This window comes from Lathamus discolor, chromosome 2, assembly GCF_037157495.1.
Source record: "Lathamus discolor isolate bLatDis1 chromosome 2, bLatDis1.hap1, whole genome shotgun sequence".
Classification (NCBI taxonomy): domain Eukaryota; kingdom Metazoa; phylum Chordata; class Aves; order Psittaciformes; family Psittacidae; genus Lathamus; species Lathamus discolor.
Genome location: NC_088885.1, coordinates 57905817 through 57921637, shown reverse-complemented (window position 1 = coordinate 57921637; position 15821 = coordinate 57905817). Strand labels below are relative to the sequence as shown.

The 15821-nt window shown below is 42.0% G+C and overlaps 1 long non-coding RNA gene across 2 annotated transcripts; it reads right to left on the bottom strand.

Moving 5' to 3' along the window:
* Positions 1-2044: 2044 nt before the first annotated feature.
* LOC136009219 (uncharacterized) lies at positions 2045-15618 on the bottom strand. Of its 2 annotated transcripts, XR_010610407.1 has the most exons (4): positions 15583-15618; positions 6497-6573; positions 3194-3265; positions 2045-3110 (listed from the first exon to the last, which is right to left on the bottom strand). It is a non-coding gene; the product is annotated as an uncharacterized LOC136009219 (long non-coding RNA). The 2 variants fall into 2 exon arrangements; XR_010610406.1 differs by lacking the exons at positions 6497-6573; positions 15583-15618 and adding an exon at positions 5724-5831.
* Positions 15619-15821: the final 203 nt, after the last annotated feature.

Sequence of the window (15821 nt, the reverse complement as noted above, 5' to 3'; positions counted from 1 at the left end):
TTCATTCATGTTATCAAAAAAAAGGATGAATTAATTATTTTGGAGGTGAATTTGTAAATTAGCTCTTGTCAGTCATTAGTCACCATATGCATGATGACTAGCTTAACGGGACCTTCTCTCAGCTGGAACTAGTCACATATCATCAATACCTTCTCCATGAAAAAAAGCAAATTGTTCCTGATGAATGAAGATATTTTAATGAATTTTCCACATGAAATAAGCATTAGATGTAACCAATCTAAACGATCATCAAATTTGACAGTAGAAGATAGAGAAAAATGCCTTTTAAGGTGGATTTCTTTCCCTTACTTTGTGGGAATTGGAATAGAAAGTTTGGACCTACAATAAGACCTAGACACAAACCCAAGACTTGCTCTCCACAGGAGCATATCATTGCATTGGGTTGAGGGTGTTATTTTTACAGCCATACACCATTGTGTGATCCTGCCAGTAAGTCCAGCCTCCAAGGCTTTCAAACCAAACTGGGCTTAGATATTTAGGCTTGACTTTTTTTCTTGGAACTTGAGTTAGGCACTGAGCTCTCAACGAATGCTCTTTCTACGCTTCTTGTGCACCCCTGGAAGCTCTAGCTTTCTACTGTTGTGCTTTCCAACAAGCTAGCACTCAGCCCCACAGATAATGCTGAAATACAGCCTGACAACAAAAGGGTTAACACAATACATAAGGCATGCTTTCTACATTCGAAGAGATTGAAAGTTAGATTTCTATGTGATTTACTGGCAGAGGCAGTACACAGAGAAATATCATCCTTTACCAGTCCCAATGACCAGTAATTCATCACACTCAAATCCTCTCAGGTTCAGGAATTTCATAGATCATATTCTTGGTTCATTTATCTGCTTTTTTTAAAGGATGGGCTTACAATGTAAGCCTTAAAACAAACTCCACATGAAGAAGAAACTTGTCAGCAACTGCCAGCAAAGAGGAGGAGGAGGAATGTGTTGTTGATGCCACTCAAACAGCCAAAATGCTTGCTCCTCCTGGACCTCTTTGTGCAGACATGGGGCAGAGATCTGAAGTGGATCTGTTGTCTCTTGCATTTCTTTTCTTACTTTTGGAGTAGAAGAGCTGGCTGAAAAGGACTGCACACCCAGCACTGTGTCTGTCCCAGCAAGGTACTTCACATAAAGGCTCTTCCTTGCCACCCTAAAGTTGCCCACTGAAGCTAGTACAAGAGCATCTGTTAAGCCAATAGATTGTTGGTCAAGATCCAAAACAAATGAACATCACTCTTCAAGATCCTTTATCTATTCATAAAGCACTGTGGCATGTGTCACCTGCCAACAGAAAACATTGGGTAGGGGTAGATGTGAAGAATAACATCTCAAGAGAGAGGGCCCCGGTGATTAGAATAATTTAAAAAAAAAGTGCACTTATTTAAATTAAGATCAGACTGGCTCTGAAAAATAGAAAAGCAACAAAATTAATCTATCTGCAGATGTACTTTTTTCTAAACCTTAATATATATATACACATATATATACACATATATATACACATATATACACACATATATACATATATACATATATACATATATATACATACATATATGTATAAGGAAGAAAAGATAAAAAAAATCCCAATTTGGCTTGGATTGAACTGAGTTGAGCATGAAGACCAAAACCAGTCACTAATTAATGGTGTCTGGTTTTCTGGTATTTATGCACCATAAAAATTAATAAGGGACTTCTCTGGGAAAATAAATGGTTAGCTGGAAAGCCAGTTTTGGCCTTTGTTCTTTTCTGTTACTCATAGCCTTTCAGTGAGATTCCTTGAAGCTTCAAGTTGGTTACTTCCCAGGAACTCTTAGTGATTTCACGGAGCCAACATTTCAAATGAAGAAATGATGCAGTCTCCCTGATATCAGCATACAGAGACTGGGTGTGAAATTTAACTGTTCATGCTGATTCCCAGACCTCATATTTTCAAGGTACACATAAGCAGAAAGAGCATGCACAAGATTTGTAAAAGCTACATGTATTTTTAAATATATATAATGTACATATACGATTTCCTGCATATTGAGATTTAGGCACCAAAGCTTCTATTCTTAGCAGTGGTAGTCACCTGTAGTGGTCATGTGGACGTAAGCAGGTTTTTTCTTTTCTACATAAGAGGCTCCAAAGCTAAGGAACATTTTGGCTGAGCAGTGGAGTACAGTGCAGAGTCTTGCAATGATACTTAGTTCCAGCTAATATAATAAAGTCTGGCACCATGTAGAGATAGCATCTTAGTCCTTTAAATAATATAGTGCATGAATATGGCACTAAATATTGTACCTGAGCTGAAAATTTCTGCTTTGCAGGAAGCCATAGGAAAAAGCTACCTAGACAGCAGATAGCACATTTAGAAAAAAAAATTCTCCTTGAGCCTCAATAAATTCGCAGATATCTCATATTACTCACCTTCCTGGTGGAGTTCCCATAGTTCTTATCAGCCTCTCAATCTCTCAAGAGTCAAATCCATAGCAACACCACCATCCCCACACATGGAAGCAACATACCCATTGCCTGGGTGGGACAGCAGAAAAAAGAGCAAGTGCACTGCCTTCTGCTGTGAAGACCTCGGTGCAGATCAGCAGCGTTCAATGGACATGGAGAAAATGAACCCAAGAACCCACTTTAAGGTCTTCATGAGAAAAAAACAGTACCTCCCTTCATCACATCCTTGCACAGCCTCAATGGCCTTCAACTTTGGGAACCTCAAATGGAAGACCCCAGGCCAAATCTTCAGCTGGAGTAAATCAGCTGCTGACATTGACAGAGCTATCCTAATTGACATCTGCTGAGGAACCTTTTCTCCTCTTTGATTTTTGTTCTGTTTTGGGGGGAATTTTTTTCCTTTTTCCAATTCTCCTGTAATCTGTGACTTGAGCTTTTTCCCTTAATAAATCCACTTCTTGCAACAGTGCAGCACTGGAAAAGGAGTCCTGTCTGGCCATTTCTAGGCAGCGAGGTCTTCTTTGAGTCCTGTGGAGAGCTGCAGGTGTTTGGCTTTGGATAAAAAGAGGAACTAACAATGCTGGTTTATTCCTGACATTAGTCCTGATATTTTTCTGAAGTATTTCAGTGATGTCAGAATCAAACCTTAGGAAAAAAATAATATATATATGTAGTACACAGGGTTGGAACTGGTGGACGGATTAAAAGAACATGATTATTTTGATTACCTTGATTTAGAGCACCAGTGGTGATGAATCATGTTCAGCCAAAGAAACATCACGGAGACAATATTTACTTCTCTATATGCAGAAAAGCAGAAAAGGAGGAAGGCAGGGAGGAAAGAAAAATTACTCTGAATCAAAAGATGAAAATACATACCAGTTCAACAATTTCTTCTCGTAATGATTTTCTTTCTTACAACAGCAACCACAAAACACAAAGATGTTTAATCCATTAAGAGTGTAGTTTTTGGGACAGAATAATCTGAGTTTAGTCAACCCACCAGCCTGCTTCTCACTGGGTGGGCTCTGGCTGGGGAGGGGATAGGCTTTCACTTGACTCCCTTAGACAGGTCAGTGTGCCACAGGTTTTATGGATGGTATCTAATAACCTTTGCTGGCAGATAGCCAACATAAGCAGCATGGGAAAATGGATTTTCATAAGAGAGTAGCACAGATCTGAATGTCATCTGGTACCATGATTGCAAGAGGAAGGATGACTTTTGGTAAGAGTATGTATCTTGGGGAAGGATTTAATTCTGGTTGTCTTGATGGTTTCCTTCACCAGTCATTCAGCTTTCCCCATTTTCCTCAAAGTCTGGAGAGCCAGAAAGATCCCCTGCTTTTTGCAATCCATGGATGGAGAGATGTTTTGAAAGCCTGGCTTGAGCCAGAGCAATGCAAAGCATCTCTGGAGAAAGAGTTACTTTTCTTAAGTGTTAGCAGAGGGAAGAGCAATGAGTGGGTGCAGATGTCTCCTGTCCCTTGCTCCTCTTCTCTGAAACAGGGAGGACACTACCAGGACCACTATGTTATAGCATTGATATACAAACACTGAGGGACTGTTTGGAGTATAACTTGGTAGATGAAATTAAGGCTGATCTGTCATTGCATGAGCACCAGCACACCGTCACCTTCCCTCCACAAGCTGTCATGTGTGCGGCTGCACCTCATCTTGAACATGTGAGGTTCTAAATTAGAATTTCAATATATCCTTGGACACTGTCAAATGTATCAAGTCTTTGGCTGTTCTGCCATGAGTCTACATGTCTCTGTTATTTTGTGACAAGTTCTCAGGGATCTCAGCTTTGACTTGAAAAATACACGAAAGTTCACATTCTCTGCTTTCATAGAATGAATCATTTTGGTTTGTGTTGGAAGGAACCTTAAAGCTCATCTAGTTCCAACCCCCTGCCATGGTTAGGGACACCTTCCACTACACCAGATTGCTCCAAGCCCCATCCAACCTGGCCTTGAGCACTGCCAGGGATGGGGCAGCCACAGCTTCTTTGGGCAGCCTGTGCCAGGGCCTCACCTCACTCACAGGGAAGAACTTCTGCCTCAGATCCCATCTAAATCTCCCCACTTTCAGTTTTAAGCCATTCCCCATTGTTCCTTCCCAGAGTCATCTTAATCCTCAACCCTGCATTTCTAACTGTGTTTGGGCATGGGAGGGACGAGGCTTATCCCACTTTGGTATGAACTCAGAAAAACAGCCAGTTCCTCCTGTTCCCAAGGTTTTGAGGTTCAACATTGCCCTTCACCTTAGCTGCAAAAATACTCTGAATGAATGGACAACTTGCTGGACTTAATAAGCCGTTACTAATGGGAAAAATCCGCGCAGGCTTAGAACCAACATGTAGAGGCACAAATCTTGTAAAGTGGTCCAAAACCAAACCTGAACATGGGGCTTATCTTGCAGTGTACATTAGGTATCATGGGAAAGAAGTCTTCTTCATTGAGGATTTTCCTAGAAAGGATACAACTTGTCCCAAAAGCCCCAAGCATTACCCAGGCAGTAAACCACGCACAAACTGAGCCTCAGGGAATATGGAGTTAACTGCTCATTTCCCAGAACCCTCAGGCAGTTTGTCACAGGATAATAAAAAGAATAATGGATCAAGGGGGAAAATCATAATTAGGCTTACAAAACATAACCTAGGCTTCTGGTTTTATTTCACGTATCTGTCCCACCAAAGGAGAAGTATCCTTTGTTTCTACGATTTCCTGAGTAAAACTGTGAGGAAATCATAAAATGCAAAAAAACACCCAACAAATGAAATGTCCTTATCTTGACATGAAAATATTATTCGGAATCTCTGTAGATTGTTTTGCTAATTTCCAAAATGGATGATCAAATACTGAGTGATCCTTCTTTGGCTGCCAATATTTTTAATAGGCATCTTAGTCAATGTTAGTACAGCTGTCCTTTCAAATCAACTCTTCTGATGACTCACACTTGGATTCAGAGATTTCCAGAGGTTTTATCTGCTCTCCTAAGGCTTTTGGTGGACCCGTCCTTGAATCCTGTCACATGAGAGAGCAGAAGGTGCCTCTTCATCCAAAACACACAAGGCAGTGAAAAGGACACACACAATTAAAAGAGGCAGGAAAGGAAGGGAAAGTAAAAAAAAGAGGAAAAAAAAAGACCAGCAGGGTCATTTCATGCTCCAGCAGATCAGCATTTATATATAAACCTCTTGGAACACTGTACTTCTGCAGCTACCCTCTAGCCTTACTCATGGCGAGTTCACATCACCTGTTTCTCCTTTGAGTCGACATTTCCAAGGACTTTGGCTTCCTGACATGCAGTTGGAAAACTGAAAGGCAAGGAAGTCTTCATATTCTGAAGAAAACACTTCTTTTCACTAAGCTCCACAGAAATGTCAACAGCCAACAGAAATGAGAAAGAGGAAGCCACGAGACACTACCCTTACTGCAGAAAACAACCAATGAATTAATATTCAGTTGAGGAATTTTATTTCCCCCTGATCAAACTTTTCCTATGTCAATTTGACTGAAGATTGAAAGAGACTCAATAGTGTGTTTGAGGAGGGGAGAAAATATTCCCCTCTAAAAGCTCATTCTTTAGGTGGAAAAGTGATCTGTGGCCTTAAGTGTAACATGAGAAAAGTTTTATGTAGGTAACTATAGTTTTGTTACTGCCCAGATTACTCCTGGTCCTCCTGAAAAAAAAAAAAAATTAAAAAAAAAAAAAAAATTGAGAAGTCTCTGGGCTGAATACTTTAATTTTGAAGCCTCCAGTAGCTTGAAATATCTCCAAACCTATTAAACCCTGAAACCAAAATAAACATTTTGTCCTCCCTTCATGGAAGCATAAAGAATGTCTTAAGTCAACCCATCCACTTGCCTGCCAATACCAAATTGCCCTCAAGAACATATTCTCCAGGGCTTTGTCAAATCAGCTTTAGCATTCCTCAAGCAACAGGGGGTTCTACCACGTTCCTGGAAAGTCTACTCCACAATCTGTTCCCATATCCTTTTTAGAAAACACCATAAAGCACACATTACCTGCAAGCACTGTAGCTGGAGAGGAGTTGAATTTTCCATTCTGTGGTAAATCCCATGCTTTCAAATATCTTTCTAGTCTGGATCCAAAAGAAAGCAAAGTATTTTCATAATTTCCTAATAAACACAATTCTGAGATAAAAAGACACAGTTGATAAAAATGTTCCTGTTAATAAAGACAAATTTTTGCACTGAGTTGGAGGTTAATTATTTCTATACAATCAATATGCTACAGCTCATAAAATAAAAAATAGAAATGAAGACACATCCCAAACTGCAAACCAAAACTTTTTTTTTTTTTTGTAATGAAAGTTCATCAGAATTAACATTTGCAAACCATTTCAGTTTTATCAAATTGGCCTTTTCCAATGGGAAAACATTACTTCAGAAAATTTCCCATTGGCTCTCAGACAGGTTTTCGCAGTATCAAGGTCAGAAAGAGTGTTTTTTTTTTGTTTCTGCTCTCCAAGAATTTAAACTGCCCAACTATTCCTTTCCCAGAAGATGCATTTAACAGAAAATTATTATAATGCAATTGAAGAATTAATTTTAAATTGAAGGAATTGAAATATTTTAATCAATGCATTGAGAAGTACATGACATATGGCAAAATTCAAACAGTGCTTATAAGGAGACAATTCTTTTTTTTTTCCCTCGAAATTTTAGTTTCTTTTCTTTTCTAAATATGTTTATTCAGTTAAGAACCTACATGTTCCTTATATTAAAGAAAGTATCAATACGCAACTTCAGCTACTCCGAAACTTGAAATTAAGTCTGGGCTTGAAGCGAATTGTCAAATATTGCAGAAGAGGCAAAAAAAATGGGAAAAATAAAAACAACGAAATAACCAGCCAGTCAAAAAAACACACCAGAAAAAAATCAAAGAAGGAATCTTTTCCATTTAACATCGGCACAAGTGACATCAGGTCCTGGGTACCAACATGGAGCAGCATTCATCTCTCTGCTGTCGAGATCATGTCAGCATATACCTGACATAAACACATATGCCCTCTGCCAAAACTTCTGCTTTTCATACAATCTCCCATTTACTCCCATCTTCAAGGCTTATTGCATAACCTTCGGCACCAAAGCCCCCAAACATTGATTCATAATTGTTTGCAGACGGAAGTTGCTTGCACTCTCAGCCGTTTAGTATTGATTAAGAAGTACTCTGCAAAGAAAGACTGGGTGGCTCCAGCTCTCAAAGTGCCAAGGAAAATAAAGCTGGTATTAGTGATCCTCAGCTTCTCTGCTGGGGCTGAGAAAAAGGCAGTATTGTGGGCTGGGAGACTGCTCACCAAGATGTCGATCTTTGCCAGTTACCTAACAACAATAATAAGCATTGGATAAATAGGTGGGATACTCACAAGGGGAACCAAGGGAGGGAATTAAAAATGAGTAAAAGAAGAAAAAGGAGAGGGAAAAAAAGGAAGGCGTTAGACTTTCCAGCATTTTGAGAGAGCAAGGTTTTATCCACAGTTGGGGGAAAAACAGATTTACTAAACACCATGACCTCAGCTGTTTGCATAGCATTCGGTAACATGTATTTTATTACCTATGATACCTCCATGCTAGCTTGCAAAGCCTTTCCAGCAGCCCTGTGAAGGATGCCGAGCATATGGAAAAGAAATAAACCAGCTTGAGGAAGGAATGGCACAGCTGGGTGAAGCAAAAATTACAGGCTAGAAACACACTGGTTGGGAGTAAATAAAACTGAGTGAGGGAACATACTGGAGAGAAAATATTTCTCTCCTCTGCCCAGTGTCAGCCCACTAGTGAGGGTCATTTGAACTGGTGATGTGGAGGTATAGACAGTGGTGGGAAGAGACCTCTCACTTCTCCCTCTCAATGCATGCACCACAGACTTGGGCATTAGCAGATGGAGGAGATGTGCTAATCATAGATTCATAGAATGATCTGGATTGGAAGGGACCTTAATGATCACACAGTTCCGATCTCCTGCCATGTGCAGGGACACCTTCCACTAGACCAGGTTGCTCCAAGCCCCCTCCAACCCGGCCTTGAACACTGCCAGGGATGGGGCAGCCACAGCTTCTCAGGGGAACCTTTGCCAGTGTCTTGCCACCCTCACAGGTAAGAACTTCCTAATATCTTAGCTAAATCTAGGTCTAAAGGAAGGGACCTGGGACCAGGCTGCAGGGTGAGAACGTCCTTTCTAGAGAGGCTCTTCTGAGGGATCAGCCTCTGTCTGCAACACAACTTCTGCTGCTGGACCAATCATGACAGGCACCGCCAGCACAGTTTATGGATGATGGTGATCAGCCCTTCTTGACGTGTGAGCATAGAAAAGGTGGGGGGGTTAGGACATTGCAATACACTGCAAATGTGAAACAAAACACCTCTGCTCACATGACATATGCTAGTTATTTTTAATGAAGAAAGTACCATCCTTATATGCAACCAAAGGAGTCCCCCAGAAGTCAGGCGGTTTTATTATGGCACAATTTGGACCCTTGGCTATGGCCACAAGATACGACCATAATTCATGAAACCAGAAAACTGGTGGTCTGGCAGCCCAAACACAAAGCCCAGAGAAGCCCCAACAGCCATTTTTCTTACAGCCCAGCTCCACATTAGAGGTCTCCATCTCTTTGCACTAAGGGCATCTGTGGGCTGAGAGAAAGCAAATGAGAGCCTGTGAACTGAATATTAAAGCTCAGTAGCACTAAAAAAATATAACAAAATGAAAGAAAATTCCATTGGAATAAAAATATTTTTTAAAAAGCATGGAGGAAAAGGACTTATATGAGGCAAAGTCAACAGTCAGTCCAGTTTAAAAAAATAAAAACAAGCCATCCGGTGACTTATCTCATTCCAGGCATTACCGGAACAGAAGGTCTGCCTGCTCCTGGAGCAAAGATCACACAGGAGTCAGTTCAGGTAAGAAATCACCTACACTGTTATTTCCTATTGAGCCCAAACTGAAAGCAGGAGATGCACCTGAGTAGCAAGTGAGCTGTGGGACCCTGTGTGTCAGACAAGTGCCGTTTGGCTAGTGTGAGGTCACCCCTGTCTGAGAAAAGGGCACCAAATTACCCAGGATCTCTGCAGACCAGACCCATGCAACAGTCTGTGCACCACTTCTCCAGCAGCTGATGAACTTGAAATGCTTTACTCTGATGGGAATGGAGGTTTGCCTGGGTAGAACATAGATAAGAGAAAAGTAGCTCTTCAACACCTGGTCTTGCCCAAGCCACGCTTGATCCTGACCTTCTGACCCTTAGTCTGTCCCAAGACAATGATTTTTCTTTGTTTTACCTTTTAGAGGGTAGATTTAGATTAGATTTTAGGCAGAAGTTCTTCCCTGTGAGGGTGGTGAGGCCCTGGCACAGGTTGCGCAGAGAAGCTGCGACTGCCCCATCCCTGGCAGTGTTCAAGGCCAGGTTGGACAGGGCTTGGAGCAACCTGGTCTAGTGGAAGTTGTCCCTGCCCATGGCAGGGGGTTGGAATTGGATAATCTTTAAAGCCCCTTGCTACCTGAATGCCACGGACACAGGGTCTAACCTGCTGCAGGTGAATTTGGCCCTTTCTGGGTTCAAATAGTCATGCTACAGCAGATATGTATCTTGTGGGGATGAGCTCTGTTTTCAGAGGCAATAAATGTTAGCACAAATACAGCATTATGTTTACCTGTTCAAATGGCTTTCAGCTCACAGCTGGGATAGACAGATATAAGATGACTTCATCTGTGGAGGCCTGACGAACCTTGTGCAATGTATTTCTGCTGTTGATATTGCATATTAATATTAAGTCTCAGTAAGGTTCCTCAACACCAGGGTGAAAGTCACAAAGCAGCAGCTCATGAGACCAACAGAGGATGGCCACATCTGATTTTATTCATGCAAATTGGGCATGTGTGTAACCATCATACTGGAAACAAGCACTGTGGTGTAGGTGGTGGTGGAGGACAAAATATACAGCTTAAGGAAAGAGAGGCACAGTAGGGCACTCTAAGAGGTTCCTATAAGCTGTTAAGTGGGAGAAGCTGTCTCAGCGGTTAAGAGCCTCTTACAGATGGGAGAACTGCGTCAGCAGAGCATTTCCATGCACTTTGGCTCAGGGCTGAAATAATAGAAGCAGTCAGGAATGCTGCAGCCATCACTCAAGCAGCTACCGAGGGATGAGGGTAGAAGCTCCATGAGACTAGCTTGAACCCAGCCTTGTTCCCAGCAAGCTTGGATGGGCAGTCCCAAGCTTCAAGGTGACTGCAGGCAGAAGTTAGGAGCCAACCTAGCAGTCATGCATGAGATACACAGCAATGACTGTATGGCATTAGCTGTTCCTCCCAGCCAACAGACAACCACGCCAAGGAATGGTTGCAATGGCAGGTTTACATCTCGGCAGGAGTTAAATCTTTGCAAACAAAACCACAGGCCATTCTCCCTTATTTGATTTTCGGGAGGGAATTTCTCAGTGAGACAGACATGAATTTCCTGGGCTGGGGGCGGGGAGGAACGACCAACCAACCAACCAAGCAAAAAATTCCTCTTTTTGGTTAGCCACAGGCGTTGTGCAATCCTCCCAGGGTGCTGTCAGCTGGCCCGTTCCAAGGAGCTCTCTCCCAGCTCCACCTGGTGGCAAAACGGATGTTCGGGCTATTGCTGTGGGCATTGCATTGGGCTCCAAGGGACTGGGGTTCAGTTTCTGCTGCTGCCATTTTGCATGAGTGCCCACTCTTCTGCGCAGCGTTAGCTTGCCTCCTCTCATGAGGTGGGAACAGCCCTTCGCTACGTAGGTAAGTAAAGTCAGTCTCCTATACGTGTGCATCGGGAGTGCAGCACAGTGGGGAGATCACAGCTTGGAGAAAGGCACTTAGCAACAAAGCAAAGGCAGCCTTGTGCTGGCAGCCAGGCATAGCTGGCAGCTGATTGCAGTATTAGCCTTGGACCTGAACCACTCCTGACCATCAAAGATCACAAAAGACCATGAAGGGTCTCCTAGGATTGTGGTTAAGAGAAGTGGTACCTTCTAGATTGGCATTTAGGTCCATGGCTGAACTTAACTGCCCAGACACAGGCATATACATGCCAAGAGCTGAGATCACTGGTATAAGAAACATCAGGGTGTAAGAAGTGAAGCCTGTGTAGGAAGTTACAGGAGCTACAGATGGCTAACACCAGATTCAGAAACACTGATGAAGCTGTGTAAAGACAATACAGTGTAAGGAGAGGGGAGACAAAGCCATGCTGCTGACACTTCAAAAAATGTTGCATCCCACTGGAGTCCCACTTATTCCGTAATGGGCCCAAGTACATATTAACCTAAAGCCATATGGAGACCAGCAAAGCAGATATCCCAATCTAACCTCTGCCCATCAGGATCTACAGGGCAGTTCACTGCTGTTTGGTGTCCTCCACCCACAAGGGCACATCCTGTTGGGAAGGACAAGTTGCTGATGTGAGCACCAAGCACCAAGGATGTAACACAAAATCTGCGTTTGGCTCTCTCCTGGGGCAAAAGACAGCATAGGGAGCATTTCCAACCCAAGAAAGAAGTATAAGAGCAAGCTGTGTCCTCCAGCTCCAGAATCAGACAAGTTTCTTGGAAATAACTAAGATGAAATCTGTAAGTGCTCATTAATTCCAAAGCTCTAGTTGAACTACAGCTCAAGTGGAAGGCAGGCTTAATACAGCATTGAGGGAGGGAGATTTAGGAAAAAGTTTGCATTTTGGTCTGTACTGAGATTTTGATGCTTTTCACAAGGGCAGATTCTTTTCCTCAAAGTGATTAGGACTAACTGTATATCACAGCATCTGTTTCTTACTATCAGTGATTCCTACAACAAATGTACCCGACACTTTTTAAAAGTGAACTCAGAGCCCTGTGTAAAGCAAGAATGTTACAATACCAAAGATGGTATCTGGTTAAAAATAAATAATTCCTAAAATATGGAACATATCTTCAGTTCTATAACCCTTGAATACTTAAATTATAAGGCTTTCCACGCAGCTGTTTGTTTTGCATTTCAAGTGAGTATAATCTGATAGAATGGGCTCTGGATTTCTGTCAGGATTAAATGATAAAGAATCCCAAAATAAAACTGAAATATGGTTTCACACTTTACCAGCCTTCACCTTCTGAGAGTGCTCTAGCACTTCCCGTATATCAAGCGACACCAGGTGAGCAAGAAGTAAAACTGAGGTAGAGTGGGTAAGGATAGCCTTGTGTTGATCATGGCAATAAGAGCCAAGAGATGGAATCAAGAGGCTTCAGTATTATGCTAATAATCTTCTCTGAGGATCCTCTTTTTTGCAGATAACCATAGGTAAAATATTTCCCTATATACTTGCTTTCAGTGAAGAATTTTTGTTTCAATTGAGTTACTTTTTTCACAAAATATGCTCTGATTTCCATGGAAAATATTACTATTTTCACCAAATTTCCTGCCTGCCATCTTTCCTTTGCACTTCTAGCCACTGAAAATACTTTTTTCCCCCTGTGCTAGCTACCCCTTCTCCCTGCTCTGAGATTCAGACCAAGCTCCCAGGGCCAGTTCATCTCCCAGAATGCCTAAAGAGGGAGCAGGCCATTCACTGGGGGAGTCTGGTGTGACCAAGAGGCCAGACTACAAGGGAGAGTGGGAATAGATGCAATTGAACTTTGATTTGCATAGCGCATCAGAACTGCCTTTTCTAATTCTAAAATACTGTTTTCAGTTTTCCAACCCAAAATTGTGTTTTGAACGTTATGAAAAAAAAAAAGCAAAACAAAACATTGCCAGATCAGCTTTAGTCACTAGCACCAGTAGCCCATTTATTCTGTAAAAATAACCCATTCTAGATCATTTTCCATCACCAAACCTCGATGAAGCTTCAGAAAAATTCATGTGTGCCTTTTCCTCCCCACCTTTATAATTTCAAGCCATGACTGAGAGTGGAAACCTTCCCTTCAATAGGTAACACAAAGCTTGCTTGATACCACCAGCTTCCCATCTACCATCAAGAGAAATGACAGTCAAATAATTTGTTTCCTAATTTCTTCTTCTCATACTGAAGATCACTCGCCTGCAGCACTTTTAATTTGCAATGCAATTTAGTGCCACAATGAAACAACAGCTGACTTCCCTTAGTGACACCAACCAGATCCACGCAAAACAGACATTTGCCATCTTTCCTTTCACTTACCCAGCGTTTACAACCATTTTCATTTCACTCAGGGGCACCACTATCCTTGAAGGAATCTATAGCATGAGACACCCACTGGAGTACATGGGATTCCTTGACTGAAGATCTTCACTGCCTCTAATGTAATGAAAGAAAAACAATTTAAGACAAGCATCTTTATGCCAAGTCCAACATGTGCACTGTTATGCACTGTATGCAACCACCATGAATGATTTTGTGACCTGAAAATTAGGAAACAAATTATTTGACTGTCTGTCAGTTCTCTTGATGGTAGATGACTAACAACATTTCACTACCATTGCAGTGTAGCAACTGAGATGAGCCAGCCCAGCAGGGAGAGGGAATCATGCAAAACTCAACCAAGCATGGTTTGAGCAAGACCACAATCAGCCCCAGGCTTTGAGATGCGCTGCCCAGAGCACCCAAAAAAAAAAGCTAAGAATGGCTTCTTCATGTTTGTTCCAAATGTCAGCTAGTAGAAATACATTTTATAAAAGAGAGTAAATTCAAAGTTAATAGCCAATGCAATCCAGAAATAGAACTTAGTTATAAATATACCCCTTCCTCGCCACATCCTTGTACAGCCAGGCTGTGTTTCTGAGTTGGATACGCATCCCGGTGACCTGTCACAGGGAATAAAAAAAGGCTCACAGGCACAAGTGAGGTCATTCACAGCTGGGGAAGAGAAAACTTTGGCTTTGCTGAGGTTCCTTTGCCTCAGAAGACAATGAACAGAAGAACAGGAGAGATCGCTGATGGAAAACATGGTAACAGACCAACCTTGATACTTGGGACATTTTGCCAGTCGGTAAAATTAACCAAGACACCAAATCAGGTAAAGGGCAGCCACTAGCGCCTCAAACATCTTCTTTATGCCTTTTTTTTTTTTTATCTATGCCTAATACTTCAATTTAAATGTTACCTTGGTAGAAGTAACTAACCCCATTTTTTCATCTGTAATCCTTGCACAAAGCAGTGAAATCTCAGGCACACAGAGTCTTCTTTCCTGTCTGAATCACCAAGCAGGGTTAACTGGTAGACTTTCCCAGCAGATGTTGGGAGACTCCCTAGGTCTGGAGGTCCCTCTATTTTACACCTCAGTGCACAGCCACCTTCATTTTCTTTTTATTCCCTCAGCCCTCCCAGCAGGCTGCCCTGTTCTCCTGGAACATCACTTAGCAGCCTAGTCCTGCTCTAACAGCATAATCAGAGACACCTTCTGCTACACCAGGTTGCTCAAAGCCACATCCAGCAGAGACTAATCCCTTGAGGGATTCTTCCGTGCAAGTTAGAGGGAGAAATGAGTGGTAATTTATGATGAATGCCCTTGCAATTAGCACCTTGGAAAGTAGTTCTGCCTGGGGAAGCTGAGAAGGCTATAAATAAAAGCATAGCCAGGACAGAAGAGTCATTCTGACGTTAAGTCTAAATTCTTGTTAAAATCAGCAGAAGCTGGTGGAAAACAGGGATAGCATAGCTTAGGGATGGGGGCATGGCCTCAGAAACCAGAGCTTTGAAACTCTTCTCCCCTTTGTCTTACCTGATGTAATATCAAGCTCTTCAGGGGAGGAGCCATTGGACAGAGTGCAGTTAGGAAGCTGGGGCTACTGTCAGAGACTGGGTAGCTCATCATTGGAGGAGAGATAAAAAATAGACTGAAACACAGGCTGTGGACTTGAATTCTAAAACGTATAACTGATATTTTAATATTAGTTATGTGGATGTGGGATTTCATACTCTGATCAGAACCGTTAGGGTTTTTCTATTGACTCCTGAAAATTTTGTATCAGTACCTGGGTTTGGCATTCTTGCAGTGAATGCTGCCACCCGTTAAACTTATAGGTTATGTGGATGTAAATATATGAGTGCAAGCACTGACACACATAGATAATCCAAAGTATGAACAATGAACAGAGAAGGAGACATATGAAAAACACCACTTACCCTCTCTGTTAGCATCTAGAATTTATTAGCCCTCCATTAACTATGGGTGGAGGTTACATTACCTGCATTCCTTATATAGGTACTGCAGTTAATTGACGGAAGCTGTGGCTATTCAGTCCTTGAACATGATGAATGAATCAGTGGAATGCTATGCAGGGCCTACAGTCAGTGATAAGCACACAAATATATTACCCCAACTGCGGATGTCTTGTCATAAGGTCTTTTTCAAGGTCTGGCTA